This window comes from Petaurus breviceps, unplaced genomic scaffold (assembly GCF_028583685.1).
Source record: "Petaurus breviceps papuanus isolate PSGF00001 unplaced genomic scaffold, PetGlider_PUasm1.0 77, whole genome shotgun sequence".
NCBI classification, from domain to species: domain Eukaryota; kingdom Metazoa; phylum Chordata; class Mammalia; order Diprotodontia; family Petauridae; genus Petaurus; species Petaurus breviceps.
This window is the reverse complement of record NW_027186492.1, coordinates 1,127,413-1,144,398: the sequence shown is the minus strand read 5'-3', so window position 1 is coordinate 1,144,398 and position 16,986 is coordinate 1,127,413.

Here is a 16,986-nt window from a genome sequence, read left to right as displayed (position 1 = left end):
GTTGGACCTTACTGAAAATGATTGAACAACAATTAGTAATTATAAAATTAGTTATAATTAGTATATTGATTAATTATAATAGGTGGTACCAATTATGGATTATTGAAATTATAAAGCAAACACCTCAGAAAAACTTAGTTAGGGGTCCAGAGTTGATTTGGAACTTCAGTCTTCATTACATAATTCTATGCACAAGAAATTGTCTCACACAATTGATATACAAAGGTGGATATGAAATGGTATTCATTTTTGCATTAAAGTGTTCAGGTTTTTTAATCTGTTATGTGTTTCTGGGAAAGATATGATGCTTAAATTGTCTCTATACATCCTGCCTTTAAGAACAATATCTTTTTCTTATATAGAGATAGTTTACTTTCCATATTACTGCTCTTTTGCTTCTTTTCTTCTGTATTGTCATCTACTTCTATGTATTAGCATTGCCAATAAGTGGTTTCCTCTTTTGTTTCTTCAGGGAAGTTTGCCACTCTGAAGTCAAGTGTTTCTATTCAACCAAATACTTCTGCTGCATATGCTATTCTACTTTTATTATTTTTATTTCTTTCTTGAACCTTTTGGCAATGTTCTACTATGCTTCTATGCTCTTAGGAACCCAGAATGTCCTCTGTCCTAACAGGTATTGATTTGTTTTCCTTTATCTTGCCATATTTATTCAGATTTATTTGGACTCATTTAGCTGATATGTATACCTATCTCTGTGTATATTAATTATATTTATTATAATATTAAACATACTATATTTATATAGGGTATATTTCCTTCTGTAATTAGCATCTTCACTATTTGTTCATCTGCTTGGGATCAAGGTCTTTAACTGAGTTTTCTTTCCCCTAAGACCTTTGGTTATTCCATTCTTTTTTTCCCCTTATGACTCATTTCCCAACTCAATTCCTTTCGAAAACAGTGTGACATATGGGATCATAGATCTAGAAGAGGAAGTTGTGATAGTAATGGCATTTAAAGATTCCCCTGTATTGGCTTGGTTTTTCAAATTGATTGTGTTAAAACCCAGAGCTTGTTAATCCCACCTGTGGGATGGACTTGTTGATGTGAAGAGAGAGTCCTGAACTGGGAGGAGCTGGTGACGTAGATTTGGAGACACAAGAGAGAGGCAGAAAACCTTTTTTGGAAGCAGCACCCACGTGGAGGCAGAGAGAGAGACTAAGAGAATTGCTGGTGGCCGCTTTGAATTGCCCTGGACTTTTGAGACCTGCCCCCTGAGCTGCCAAGGACTGAGGAGACAAGGCTGTTTTGCTGGTACTTTGTCTGTCTGTTTTGATGTTGTTTTGCCAGATATGTCCACTGGTGAAAGACAATCCTGTTGTTGAAGAAGTCCTGGAACCTGGCTTTTGGCTAAGAAGCCCTGAGACTGTCCTGCAGACAGAGAGTGAATACTGTCCACCAGTGAAGGACAGTGCTGTTGTTGCAGGGATCTGGAGACTGTCCTGCAGACAGAATGAATACTGTCCACTGGTGAAGGGCAGTGCTGTTGTTGCAGGGGTCTGGGAACCTTTCTGTTGGTTCAGAAGCCCTGAAGAAGGATTTTCTTGTTGTATGTTTACAGAAATCCTGGGAGAGGGTTTTGCTAATGTTTTCAGGGGTTCTAGGACTGTTCTACAGACAGAGGATGAATTGATGAAGGGACTGGCAATGTATCTTGTGGCCTTGCTGAGCCTTGTCTCCCCAGGAACTAAGATTGCTGAGAACTTGCCTCGTGTCAAGATGAAGAAAAGACCTCCATTTGGGTATTAAGTGCTGTGTTTAAACTTGATGTAACTCAGGGGGCAGGTCTCAAAAGTCCAGGGCAATTCAAAGCGGCCACCAGCAATTCTCTTAGTCTCTCTCTCTGCCTCCACGTGGGTGCTGCTTCCAAAAAAGGTCTTCCGCCTCTCTCTTGTGTCTCCAAATCTACGTCACCAGCTCCTCCCAGTTCAGGACTCTCTCTTCACATCAACAAGTCCATCCCACAGGTGGGATTAACAAGCTCTGGGTTTTAACACAATCAATTTGAAAAACCAAGCCAATACAGGGGAATCTTTAAATGCCATTACTATCACAGAAGTTTACCTCAGATGTCATTGAATTAAAACTCTTCATTTTATAGATAAGGAAAATGAGACCCAGAGAGTTAAAGTGACTTGACCAAATTCAGCAGATGGTAAGCTTCAGAGTGAAGATTTGAATCCATGTTCTCTGATTCTAGGGCATCTAGGTGGCACAGTGGATACAGCACCAGGCCAGGAGTCAGGAAGATCTGATTTCAAGTCCAACATCACACACTAGGGTTACTTACTGTAACACTAGACAAGTCATTGACCCCTATTTGCCTCAGTTTCTTCATCTGTAAAATGAGCCAGACAAGGAAATTGCAAACCACTCCAGTATCTCTGCCGAGAAAACTCCAAATAGGGTCATGAAGAGTCAGAGAAAACTGATATGATTCAACAATAACAATTCTGACTCTAGAGTCAATGATATGCTTTTTCTCTGAGCTCTACTACTTTCCTGATTCAGTGAGAGTGGGAAGGGCACTCAATTTTGAATCCTTAAAAAGAATGGGATAATACTTGTTTTGAATGTTTGCAAACGAAAGCAGTTAAAAGGGGTATGCAGCAACATTTCAGAAACCACAACACTATCTTTCTGAGTGAATTCAAGGAGCCATTCTGGTTCATGTTGACACGAGGTCAGGTTGCTTTGTTTACAGACCCCATCAAGTGTTTCTTTCCTGTTGGACAAAAAGCTGGGTTCATCCCAAAGCCATGGAATCAATAAGCCATTAAAATTCCCATCCTTCTAAATACAGACACAAAAATACCCTGGGCATCTGAGTGGCCATCACCATGGAGATGTTGTTGTTCACATCTGGTAACATCCAAGCAGAGCTTTTGCTGTAAGAGCCTGACCTTAGCTTCACCCTTTTTCTCCTAATTCCATTTGCAATTCAAGGCCAAGTTCCAAAAATTTGCAAATTCTGCTTTGTTAGTTGCTTTCTTTCTATCTTTAAGGAAATTAGCATTTCCCATACTTAAGGATGTGTGTGATAATTCACCTCTCTCTGTCTCATTTCTTCAGTCTTAATTTTGATTTCTTTGTCTTTTTATAGAAAGCAGGGGTGTGTTTGTGTGTGTGTGTGCAAGAGTGAAGAAAAGTGGGGGCTGTAACGAATACCACTTGTTAAGATGACTAGAGAGAGACTTCACACGATATTTATTTTGAATGAACAACAATAAGAAGAATGTTTTCTGCTCGTTGCCAATTTATAATGTAAAGCACGGCAAACTTCTGAACTCTGCTTCCTCTTTCTTTTCTCCAAAGGTCCCAAAGCTAAAATGTATGCTCCTCTTGTTATTGTTGGAAGTCCCAGGTAAACATAGACATTCACACTGAATTTGATGAGTTTCTTAGTTATTGTTTTTTAGCTATAGCTAAAGAGATGTGAAAAGGAGATCAGTAAGACTCAGGAAAGCAACTGGAGTTCATAGTCAGTGTCTTCCAGTGGTTCACCAGGGAGTTGAGTACTATTTGTTGGTGATACTACTAATTCCTTGTGTAAAGCTCTTAACTTTCTCATAGTTTCCTCATTTTTTATCTGTAAATTGGGAATCTGAATGCTGAATTATTTTCTCAAAATAATCATAAATGCTAAGTCACAAAAATTATACATAGAGGAATGTGGAGCTAGTCAACAAGGTAGAAAGATTGCTAGATTTGTCATGAATAGGACATGAGTCTCAATTAGTTTCTGTTAGTTTGAGGCCTCAGGAACTTATGATTTAGCCTGAGGTTCTCCTATTTACCATAATAAGGTCATAGATTTGGAATTGGAAATGATATTAGAGGTTTAGTCTAACCTGATTATTTTATATATGAGGAAACTGACCAGTTGTTCAAAGTCCTAAGTGGCAGAACTGGATCCTCTGAATCCTAGGTCTTCTGAATCAAAATCCAGTGTACTTCCTTTAAATGAAGCTATGATAAATTTTCCTTAAGTTCCTATCTAAGTCTGGATCCTGTGACTTAAATTATAAAACAAAGAACATTATAAAAACCTTAGAAAGGTAGAGAAAAGAATGCTTTGTGAGTGCTGAAGAGGAAAAAAAATACTATGTAATAGGATTGAGGTGGTTGATTAAGGAAAGGTTCTTCTTGGTGGCATCATTTGTTAAACTTAAGTATAATCAAAGTAGAATGATTTATATCATCTAGATTATTTTACAGTTTCAGAATATCACTAGGAAGAGCACATTTCTCCGCTAAATGCAATACTTTGGTATATATTTTTACATTAATCTTTTCTTTGGGGATCTTTCCTACAGTCTCTAGGAACCAGACCTAATAGGATGACATCCTATATGTTGGAATATGGAGTGTGGATTCCAGTTTCCCCTAGACTTCTTTTTTTTTTTTTAAGCAATTGGGGTTAAGTAACTTGCTCAAGGTTACACGGCCAGGTGTCTCTGGGTGGGTGCTAAGTGTCTGAGCCCGGGATTCGATCTCCAGGTCGTTCTGACACTGGAGCCGGTGCTCTTACTTGCTGTGCTACCTGGCCGCCCCTCCCCTAGACTTCTGTTATTCCCATCTTTGGGGGGAGAAACCATAGGAATGTCTAAGAAACAAATTGTTTTGTCAACTGCGGAAAGCTATTTGCTTCATGTCTGGGGAAGACACTCTGGTTCAGCAACCATGCAGTATTCTTTTCAAGAGGAGGATTGAGAACAAAATTCTCTATTAGGCTATAGAAGTCATTAGAAAACAATACCCACATGTCTGAACTACCTTCTCTTTGGTCTCTGTTCTCATGTCTCCCCACTCCAATCCATCCTTCACTCAACTGTCAAAATTATCTTCCTAAAGAGCAGATTTGACCCTAAGCAATACATTTCAGTGATTCCCTCCAGGATTACCTCCAAGATCAAATATAAAATCCCATTTACCTTTTAAATCCCTGAACAACTTGGCCTCTGCCTACCTTCCCAGCCTTACTTCTCTCCATGTATTCTTTGATGCAGTATCACTAGCTTCCTCACTATTTCTCACACATTACATACACTAAATTCCATCTCATAATTCGGGGCATTTTCTCTGGCTTTTCCCTGAGGGAACTCTCCTTATCCCCACCTTCTGGATTCCTCCAAGTCTCAGATAAAATCCCACCTTGCACAAGAAGTCTTTCATGCCTCTCCCCCCCTTGCCTTAACTCTGAGATTACCTTTGGTTTACATTACATATATAGCGTGTAGATATTTGTTTGTATGTGACAAAGTGGGCTCATTGAGGGCGAGAATATTTTATTGTTGTTGTTTTATTTTACTTTTATTTATATCCTCAGTCTTTAGTACAATATCTGGTACATAATCATTTATTAAGTGCATAAATGTTTAATAAATATCAATTTGCCTTGACTTGATAAATTCAAACCTTCCAGTTCCTCTTTTAATTGTTACTTAGAGTAAGCTTCCCCAAAGCAGAATATCAAAATTATTTCTGTGTGTGTGTGTGTGTGTGTGTGTGTGTGTATGTGTGTGTGTGTGTGTGAGGGAGGGAGATTAAGGGGGACAGGGAAATGATTAATTGGAAAGTGACTAAAAGATATTAATTCATGTAATTCCTGGGTTGCAGTTTCCTTCCTGAGGTCAACTAAATCCATCCTTCTTCTTCTGGGCAAAGCAGCCCCTAACCCAGCAATGTAAATGACCCTATTTGTAAATTCTCCAAGGACAGAGTCCACAGTTTGGTTAAACTAAATCATAATCCAAATAGACTACTTTTTATATCATTTGGCTCATCATTCAGTTTCAGATTAGCAGGTTATTAAATTTTTCGTATAAAAGTGGTGACTATAGGAGATTTTATTTGCCCCAGTGCAATAGCTGTGGGGCATATTTTTCCTTTTCCTGGTCCCCCAGAGGAGTAGTTGGGTAAATAATAAAGTGCTGGCTCCTGTAGCCTAAATTCTGTGATGAAGGGAACAGACTCATTGACAAGCCTCTAGCTATAGCCAAATAACACTCATTCGGGGGTGCAGATACCCACTGACCTCCCCAGGAAGTGGACTTGGCATTTTTTACCAGTCAAAAAGCCCAAGGTCAGCTGAGTTTTTTGGGATTTGAGAGCACCCTCCCCACTGGTGCAGTTTCTATTTTGTAATATTTGAGGCTTCCCCTTCATCTAGTCCTTATCCTGATGGAAGCCAAGGGCTCTTCTTCTCTTTCCTAATCTCATCTGGTACCCCTACTGACTTCTGAGATGCCTTTTTCCTTTCCTCTAGTCTTTTCATTTGACTTGGGGCCTTTGTTCCATTTATCTCTATCATTTTCAAATAATGAATTCTTGATTACCCATAGTCAGGAAGGCAGACATTTGAGCTATGAAATTAGGAAGGAACACATGATGTCAGGATGCTTATTCTGTAAGCTTCAGTAGTTCCCCATTACCTCCAGAATTAAGTATAAAATCCTCCATTGGTATTTAAAGTCTTTGATAACCTGACCCCTTCTCACCTTTCTAGTCTTCTTACATTTCATTCTCCTACGTGTAGTCTATGACCCAGTGACACCAACCTCCTTGCCGTTTTTCAAATATAGCACTCCATCTCCCAGCTCCAAGTGTTTTCAATGCCAATGTCCCATGCTTGGAATTCAATCTCTCCTTACCTCTACCTCTTGGCTTTCCTGGCTTCTTTCAAGGCTTTTCTAAAGACTCATCTTCTGCAAAAGACCTTTCCCAGTTCTCCTTAATTTTAATGACTTCCCTCCGAGATCATGCCCAATTAATACTGTGCATATGTGTATATATGCATATATATGTATGTATATATATATATATATACACACACATAGCTGTTTGTATATTGTCTACTCCATTAGTCTGTGGATTGCTTGAGAGTAGGGCAATGTTTTCTGCCTTTCTTTGTATCTCTAGAACTTTGCACAGTGTTTGGAACATAGAAGGTGCTCAATAAATGTTTGTTGAGTTAATAAGGATACCAGTTTCTCTCTCACTCTGAAGCTGCCTGCATGGGCCATATAAAAGTAGGGATAGCCCAATCCTTTGGACTTGTGTCCCTAGATGGCTGCTCTCATTTTTTGGACTGGACCTTGTGATCTCACTCCCACTGAAGAAACTCTCCCCATTCCTGTATACAAGGTCCTGTTTTTAAGCTTATAGTTATGGAGAATTTTCTGGAACATTAAAAGGTAAAGTGGCTTGCCTAGGTTCATAATCAGTATGTGTCAAAGTCAAGACTTGAACCCAAGTTGTCCTAACTCAAGGTCAACTCTAAATGTCACACCATCTCTTAATTTTAATTGTTGTTCTGTCACTTTCAGTTGTGTCCTACTCATCATGACCCCATTTGGGGATTTTCTTGGCAAAGTTACTAGAGTAGTTTGCCATTTCCTTCTCCAGATCATTTTAGAGATGAGGAAACTGAGACAAACCATGTTAAATGACTTGCCCAGAGTCACACAGCTAGTAAATGTCTGAAGCCAGTTTTGAACTCAATAAGATGAGTCTTTGTGATTCCAGGCTCTATGTACTGTGCCACCCAGCTGCCTACAATCTCAAAAAGGTCCTTAAATTAAGATCATAGAGCTGTACGTATTGTGAGGAGAGAAAGCATGAAAGCCAGGAAAGACTGTTGCAGCAAAACAGTATAATTCTGGGGATTCTGTTTACTTGTTTGGCTTTTCCTGTGTGTCTGAATATGTTTCCTTCTGGGGTATGTTACTTTGAAATATCTCATAAATTGGACTATAATGCAAGATTCTTTTTTTTTTTTTAAAGCAATTGGGGTTAAGTAACTTGCTCAAGGTTACACGGCCAGTTATTTCTGGGTGTGGTGCTGAGTATCTGAGCCCGGATTTGATCCAGGTCATCCCGACACTGGAGCGGGTGCTCTTACTCACTGAGCCACCTGACCGCCCCTAAGCAATTGGGGTTAAGTAACTTGCTCAAGGTTACACGGCCAGGTGTTTCTGGGTGGGTGCTAAGTGTCTGAGCCTGGGATTCGATCTCCAGGCCTTCTCAACACTGGAGCTGGTGCTCTTACTCGCTGTGCTACCTGGCCACCCCAGTATAATGCAAGATTCTTGAGTATCTTGAGACAAAGAATATACCAAAGGACAGAACAGTAGTAACTCTGTGTACAAGGGTCAGGGCCACCAGCACCTTGACCACACCATCTAATCAATAATTCCTATTCACTCAGGCACTCCTTTTTCCTTTAAGAGATATTCATGATGCTTTATGATACTTATCCTAAAACTTACACAGAGGCAAAACATAGTAGAGTTGGAAAATTAATTTTCACTGAAATTTACTGGAACTTTCATTCCACCAAAACCAGACCATTTAATAAGTGATTGGTTTTTTTAATTAATTTGTTTGTTTCCTTTTAGTTTACAGGATTCAATTCCACAATTCCTTGAGTTTCATATTTTGTCCCCCGCCCTCCCCTCCCCCACCCCCATGGCAGCGTATAGTCAAGTATAGGATCTGTAAATACTTTCACATTATACATTAGTCAGGTTATAAAGACAGATTGTATCAGATGGAATGAAAAATGGTAAAAAGGACATAAAACCAAACAAGAAAAGGAAAAATATCAAGTATTTTGCTTCCATCTGGATATAAACTCTGTTCTTTCTAGTTCTTTTTCTGGATGCGCACATTTCTCTCCATCATGAGTCTTTTGGGATTGACTTATATCACTGCATTGCTGAGAAGAGTCCAGTCTATCAAAGTTGGTCATCACACATACGTTGTGTCTGTAATTGTGCACAAATTTCTCCCACTCAGGCACTCCTTTAGCAGAGGTCATGAGCCTCACTCAGACTGTGGCTGGCACACTTGACCACTTGTTTTAATTCTGTGTGTCATAGCCCTGAGACCTCAGGACTGTACCTTCAGAATCCACCAGCCCATTTGGGATTATTCTAGACAATAGATGCCCAGCTGGAGGCAAAGAACCAACAGTGGGATAGTCACGGTAAGGAGGAATGTGCTATAGGTCTTCACAAGCACAGTATACCTTGGGCTGTCTTTCATTCATCCTTCAACAAGCATTTGTTAAATGCGTATGTTATATAAAACTCAAGAGCCATGTGGGCCAATTTATTAATATTAATAATAGTGCCTACAGTATGAGATCTACTTGTCCTCCTTCTAAAGGATGAGAATGCCCCCTGAGGAAGCTTATCATTGACAAAGAGGGTCAATAAGATAAGAACCTAGTTGAATGTTTTACTGGCTACCAGCATTTCCATTTTAACATCTAGTCTGATTTTCTCATCTAATCACTTCCAGCCATGATCCTCTCAAACTGTGCTGTACTGAAATTACTCATTAGGTTTAACTTTTTGTATCATTTTGAGGTCTTGTACTTTTAGTTCTAAGATCCCTAGAGTCCTGAAAGCTGGCTAAAGGCCCCAGGAAAGTAAATGAAAGGCAAGTGTTAGGAAACTGGCCACTAGACGTGCCTCCTGCTCCACTCTGAGAAGACTGATCTCATCCTTTCAATTAACAGTCACATGTGGGAAAGGCAAAGAAGATATTAATGAAAATTTTCTCAAATCATTTCCAAGTGCTATCATGAGACCTTGGCCTCATGAATTTAGCTATATAAATTTATGCTTTGAAAAGGCATGCTGACATCTTTCTCTGCTGCCATTGTGTCTGCCTCAGGTTTTAGGGATAAAACATGCTTCCAAAGTTATCTGGGGAACAGAAGTTTGCATCCAATCTTAGATCTGTCACAGAAGTGAGGGGGCACAGGCCCTATTCTTAACTCTGTCTCTCATTTCCTGAGTGACCAATGTAAGTTAGTACAATTCTCTGGGTCTTAGTTTCTCCCATTAGAGAATAAGACCAACCATTGCCAGAACATAATGGTACGCTGCGTTGAGTACAAGTGCTTTCGGTTGTAATTAAACACCAGCTAGTCTGCCTTTTCCTCTCTCATTTTATAGTTGAGGAAACTGAGGGCAGAGCAGTTAAGATATTTGCCCAAGGTCAGAGGTAACAAATAACAGAGCCAAGATTCAAATGCAAGTCATTCGACTCCCAATCAGATGCAATCTTTCCACTGTGCCACATTGGATTTCCAGAATGAGGACATATTTATGAGTCCAAGAAAGGAATTTGAACTTTACTCAGTAAGTAATGAGAAGACATTGACATGTTTGTTTGTTTCTTTATAAAAATGATGATTGAATCTTTACATAAGAGATTCTCCTGACAACAGCTAAGAAAGGTGGATTGAAGAGGGTGGATAGTAGAGATGAGATGATGCTAAGAAGTTCATGTAGGAGGTGTGGGAGATATTAAAGACTTGGTCTAGAATGGTAACACAGGACATGGCCAACAGAACCATTGAGGAGGTAGAATCAAAAGGATTAGGTATGACAAGTGATAAAGAAGGAAAAGAAACAAGGTTTATAATTTGTGAAGCAAGTACATCATAGACAAAAATAAAGAAAATAAGAAATAGGAACAATTCTATAGGGAAAGATCGTGAGCTCAGTTTTGGACATTTTGAATTTTAGATGCTGAAAGGAAATACAAATGGAGAAGTTCTGTAGGCAGAAGGAGATGCTAGTATGAACTTCAAAGAAGAGGTCAGGACAAAAGATGTAGGCATAGGAGCCTATGAGAAGTGTTAGCTGAAGCTGTGGGGATGAGAAAGACTGCCAAAGTATAAAGAAAGAAGAGAAGCGGGCCAAGGGCAGACCCTTGGGAAATGCCACATGGAGGGATTGGGAAAAGAACAAGGAGCCAGTCAATAAGTCATATGACTCATTGTTAGCCAAAAGTGCCATGGGTCATGTTTTCAAATGTATCCGTGGAGTAATCATTACACTGATCACAGGAAAGGAATGTATGTATTAAATAACATACAATATAATATATTAATGTAATTTATATTATGTAAATTACATTTACATTAATAGATGAACTATGGAAAATATAATAACTAACAAAATATAGTGTTTTAAGTTGAGCAAATAACTATATGTACATGCATATACATAATTATATATAAAATGTGGTAGGTATATAAATTATATATTAAATATCATATTAATTATATATCGTATAAAATACTAATATAAAATGGAGTTCATAATATATTACATAATCATATATAATATAACAATATATAAGATATATATACATATGTATATCATATTTTTGATCTCATATAAAGATCTAATCATTTTTTTTTTGCTTTCTTTTTTTGGAGGGGGGAAGGCAGGGCAATTGGGATTAAGTGACTTGCCCAAGGTCACATGGCTAGTAAGTGTTAAATGTCTGAGGCCGGATTTGAACTCAGGTCCTCCTGACTCCAGTGCTGGCGTTCTATTCACTGTGCCACCTAGTTGTCCCTAATCATCATTTCTATAAAAACAAAAACACATGGATGACTCCATTTATTATATATGTACTATTGTACACGTTCTATATGATAGTATGCATGCTATTATATAGACTATATAGAACATTGTATATAAGATATGTATTATATATTGTTTTTAAGCACTTACTTTGATTCTCTCAATAATCTCAAGCATGGTGCTGTTATTATACTCATTTTAAGAAAAGGAAACTGAAGCTGATGAAGATTGAAGAACTTGAGCAGTCACACAGCAAGCAGCCTTGACTCTTAAGTTCTGCATCTTATCCACAATGACAAGCAGCTCCTATTTTTTATTTAGCCACAATTATTCATCTTGTAAACTCTCGGTGTCTATGACCCTGTTGTTGTCATTGCTGTTCAGTCATTTCTGTTGTGTCCAATTCTTTGTGACTCCATTTGGAGGGTTCTTGGCAAAAACAATGGAGTTGTCTGCATTTCCTTCTCCAGCTCATTTTTACAAATGAGGGAAACTGAAGCAAACAAGATAAAATAACTTGCCCAGGATAACACATCTATGAAGTGTCTGATACCAGACTTGAACTCAGGAAGATGAGTCTGCCTGACCCCAGCCCCTGTGCTCTACCCACTGACCCACCTAACTGCCCTAGTATGCCTAAGATCATGCCCCTAGAACTAGCTTATATTAATTTATTGCAATTGTAAGCAAACACTTGAATAGGGTCTCTAGTTAATTCAATTTAACCCAAAGAACCAGAGCTTTTTCTTTCCAAATGTTTAACAGAGTTGATGTAGAAGTTGGGTGCAGGCAAGCAAGCAAACAAGAAGTTATCTAAGGGAAGATTGGAGAAAAGACTGAATGAATCCAAGAACCATAGATTTTGAGCTGAAAGGACCCTAAAGACCACTAGCCCAAAGGTCTTATTTTACAAATGGGGAAACTGAGATCTAGAGAAGGATTTCTTTATTTTTTTTTGGAGGAAAGAAGCCAGGGCAATTGGGGTTAAGTGACTTGCCCAAGGCCACATGGCTAATAAAGGTTAAGTGTCTGAGGCCAGATTTGAAATCAGATCCTCCTGAGTCTAGGGTCGGTACTCTATTCACTGCACCACCTAGTCGCCCCCTTAGAGAAGGGTTTCTTAAACTTTTTTTTTCCACTCACAACAACTTTAGCACTTCTTAGACTGTGGGCTGCATCCCCAGGGCTGGTCTAGAGATGTTAAATAATTTGTCCAAGGTCACACAAGGTAGTCACACAATTATGTGGCACAGTTGATAGAGTGCTGGGCCTGGAATCAGAAAGTTTGAATTCAGATCCAACCTCAGATGCCAGATAATCAACTATGTGACCCTGGACAAGTCACTTAATCTCAGTCATTCTCATTTTCCTCATTTGTAAAATGGGTTTAATACTTTTATCTACTTCTCAACCTTGTTGTGAGGATAAAAATGAGGCAATATTTGTAAAGCACATTGAGAACCTTAACGTGCTATATAAATGCTAGTGTTGTTGTTGCTGTTATGGGTGGTAAAGCCAGGATTTGAGCCCAGATATTCTGATTCCAATGCTACTAGGTGGCACAGTGGACAGAGCTCTGGGCTTGGAGTCAGTAAGATCAGAGTTCAAATACAGACTAAGAAACTTCCTAGCTGTGTAACCTTGGATAAGTCACTTAACCTCTGTTTGCCACTAGAAAAGGAAATGGTAAGCCACCCCAATATCTTTGCCAAGAAAATCTTACAGGGTCACAAAGAGTCAAACGTAACTGAAATGACTCTGATTCCAAATCCATCTTACTTTCCAATGCATTAATATTTATGAGGGAAAAGACTACACAGAAAAAGGTATTTCAAATAAAACAATGAGGTAGAGCAGAGCTGGGGGAATGTGGAAACACTTCTAGATCTGGACATGGGAGGAAAGAGGATGGTCTGTCTATTCATCCCTTACCTTGCATAAAAGCATTGCAAAAGTACAAAGAGTGTTGCTATGGAGGAGGGGGGCAGGGCGGAGGAAAAGGAAGAATCAAACCCTGGCTAGGGAAAGGATATACTCTGAGACCTCCACAGAATGTTCCCCTGAAGGGAAGTGCTGCTTTAGAGTCCTCAGGGGATAATGGGTATATGAGGTGATCTTTTTCCTCTGGGCAGTGAAAGGATTTCTCAGGACCATATAACACTGCAGAAAATAAGAATGGTAGGTCCAATCCCCAGTGCAAAGCATAGGTGAATACAAGGATGTTAAGTACAGAGGGATGATTTGATGGATCATTGTTTGTGGAGGAAAAGTAGAGTGGAATTAGTAGATCTCCAAGCTATAAAATATTAAGTGGTAAAGTTTGTGTTTTATATTAAGGACATTTGGAAGCATTTGGAATGTCTTGAGAAGGAGAGTGACATGGTCAGACCTAGGCTTTAAGAATATGGATTTGGGGGGTGTCTAGGTGATGCAGTGAACAGACCACTGGCCCTGGAGTCAGGTGGACCTGAGTTCAAAACTGGTCTCAGACAACACACAAAGTTAGCCTTGTGACCTTGGGCAAGTTACTTAACCCCAATTGCCCTACCTTCCCCCTCCAAAAAAAGCAAAAAAAACCCAAACAAACAATATGGATTTGGCAGCTACGTTGAGGATGGACTGGGGAAGGGAAAGGCTAGGAGCAGAGAGAGCAGTTAAGAGTCTATACAGGAGAGAGGTGAGCAAGGCTTAAACTGAAGTGGTTGTGGTCTAAATGGAGAGAAGCAAATAAATGTAAAATATTTCATGAAGGGAGAAACAACAGGTTTGAGCAACTAATTAGATATAAAATTTGAAGGAAGAGGAAGTGTGGAGGTGACCACTTGTTATGGTCACCATAGAAGGAATTGTTTTCTGTGTATGGTTTGGATTAAATGGCTACTGGAAGCCCTTCCAACTCTGAAATTCTGTTATTTTATATAGCATTGGAAGTACTAGTCATAGCAACAAGGTAAGAAGGAAAATCTAAAGAATAATCAGCAAACAAGAAACATCAACAAAGAGGAAGCAAAATCATTTCTATTTGTAGATAAGATGTAAGTTTGCTAAGAATAGCCCAAGAATCAGAAATGAAATTAATCAAAGTATTCACTGGTTTCATTAAAGTAAAGGATACAAAACAATATCACAAAAATCTTTAGAATTTGTATAAACTACTAAAATAAGCCAGGAGGAAATGATGAAAAGAGAAATCCTATTAAAAATAAATAAAAATGCTTAAATGTCTTGGAGTCAGTCTAAAAAAGGTTACAAGACTAACATAAATAAATGAAACAAAACAAGAAATAAAACCTCCACCTCTTTCAAGAAACATCATCCTCCGCAAAAAGATAGGAATTCATTGTTTAGTGTCATAATGAAAAAATCATTATGCTCCTCACCCTCAATTAAAATCTACAGATTATTCAACCATATGACAACCAGGGTGGTACTGGACCCAACTTGTATCAGATCACAAGAGCTGATTATTATATTTTTAATGGGAAGCTTTACACTGTGGAAATCAGCAAATGCTACCAATCAGGGCTTGATTTATTATTTTGTTAATTGTATAGACTTAAGAAAGTGATGGGAAAAATGTTAATAATGAAAATCAAATTTTAAAATGTATCATGTGTACCTTTCCCAACCATAGACAATTAAACACATACCAGTGTATACCTGATTCACAACCTTTGCTTTGTCAGTAATAATGTCTTGCTTTTTGTTTTTGTTATTTTTGCGATGTCGGTTAGCATGATGTGTGTGTGTGCATGTGTGTGTGTGGGGGGGGAACAGAGGAGAAAAGTGGTTGGTAGGAAATGATATTCCAATAGATCTGTGACCTCATCAATGCAGACATTCTCACTGATAATGTCTACTCATCCTGTATAATTCTTGTGCACATACTCCCCATAGTTCTCCACAGCGGGTACATGCAAGGATTTGGGGTGTTTTCATGTGTCCTATTGATGCCACAAGGAGAACAATGGAACACATAGGTTTTCCATTGGTTCTCCCTTACTGGTTTTATTACATGTCTAGCTCATCTTTCTCATATATTGTTCATTTTCTTCAGGACATCCTCTACCCTGCTTTTCCAGCACAATGTCTTGTCTATGATGCATTACACAGCATGTCCATATCCACCATATGCACCTTTACATCAGCCTTTAACTGATCTTCAACTTCACTTCTTTGGACAATGTTGTGTCCAGTTGAACAACAACACCAATCTTAAAAAGAAGAATGTCTGTTTAAAGGAGAAGATTTGAGGGGATAAAACTCTACAATTTCCTTAAGGTGATCCAATCCAAGATTCTATTCACTTTCTGCTGCATTCTCTCTGGCTTATCAATATTCTCATTATGTAGTGCCCAGGAGACATTCAGTTTTATAAACAAAATGAAACAAAAAATCTCACTAATAATACTACTTCTTTTCAGTTATCAGGTCAGTCCTTTGTTTAATCTTTTTCTCTCTCATCCTGGCTTCATGACCCCTTATACATCTTTCAACTCAAGCCAATTAATAAATGAGTAATTGATGGCACGTTTTCCTAACTGAGGGCCATCTGTGGACAAGGGCACCATTTGCTTTCCACTCCACCATCACAGATAGTTTTAGGCAAACATTTCAAAGATGCCTCATACTCATTCCTGTCACACGCCCCCCAGTAACTTGTTTTTGAGTCTGAATACTTTCCATTTATGACTGTGCTACATTTCCTACCCTCTGGCCAACTGGAGTCCAATGTGCCAACTCTCTTTCCATTCCATGATCTGTGTGACAGCTGACAGATGTTCAGTAACAGACAGTTCACTTTTTAAATATAGATTCCATTCAATAGTAAGAGTGATGAGCTTGTTTTAGAAAAAAAATCTACTTTTTACTTTGTGGGGTCCTACTTTGCAATTTTTTTTCCTGCAAAATTCACCCCTTTCCTCTGAAATAGAAATGTTCTCAGCAGGCCAATTCTACTAACATAGTATCTTACCTGTACCTTTGTCTCTTATATGGGTCTCCCCACATCTTTTTCCAACAAAATGTGTTTCAATAATCAGGCATTGCCCCCACTCTGTGTATGTAAGGATGTGTGTGTGTGTGTGTGTGTGTGTGTGTGTATAAGAAAGAGCACCAGGCTTATGAGGGAAATCATGCAATGTAAAAGCTCAGTTTTGGTGGGGGTTATTAAAGATTTCATGAATCTTAGTTGTTTGGTTTTGCTTCAACAGAGTTTCCTTTACACCACATTTATAGTTGCCTTTGGGCAAGAAGGCATGTAAAACTATGTCCTGCCTTTTTTCCATACCACAATCACACATACTTCCTAGCACCTACAGGATGGAAAGAGAATCTCAGTATAAGTCACCCAGAACAGAAAAACAAATGCTCTTTGGGAAATGTCCCTGGAAAGATTTTGAAATAATTTGTGGCTTTGTGACCAATATAATGAATGAAAATACATAAAACTGCATGATCATATTAGTAGATAAAGAAAAAAAGCTTTTGACAATATACAATGCTCATGTTAAGAACCCTACAAAGCTTCAAAGTCTCTGTCTCTGTCTCTCTCTGTCTGTCTCTCTCTATG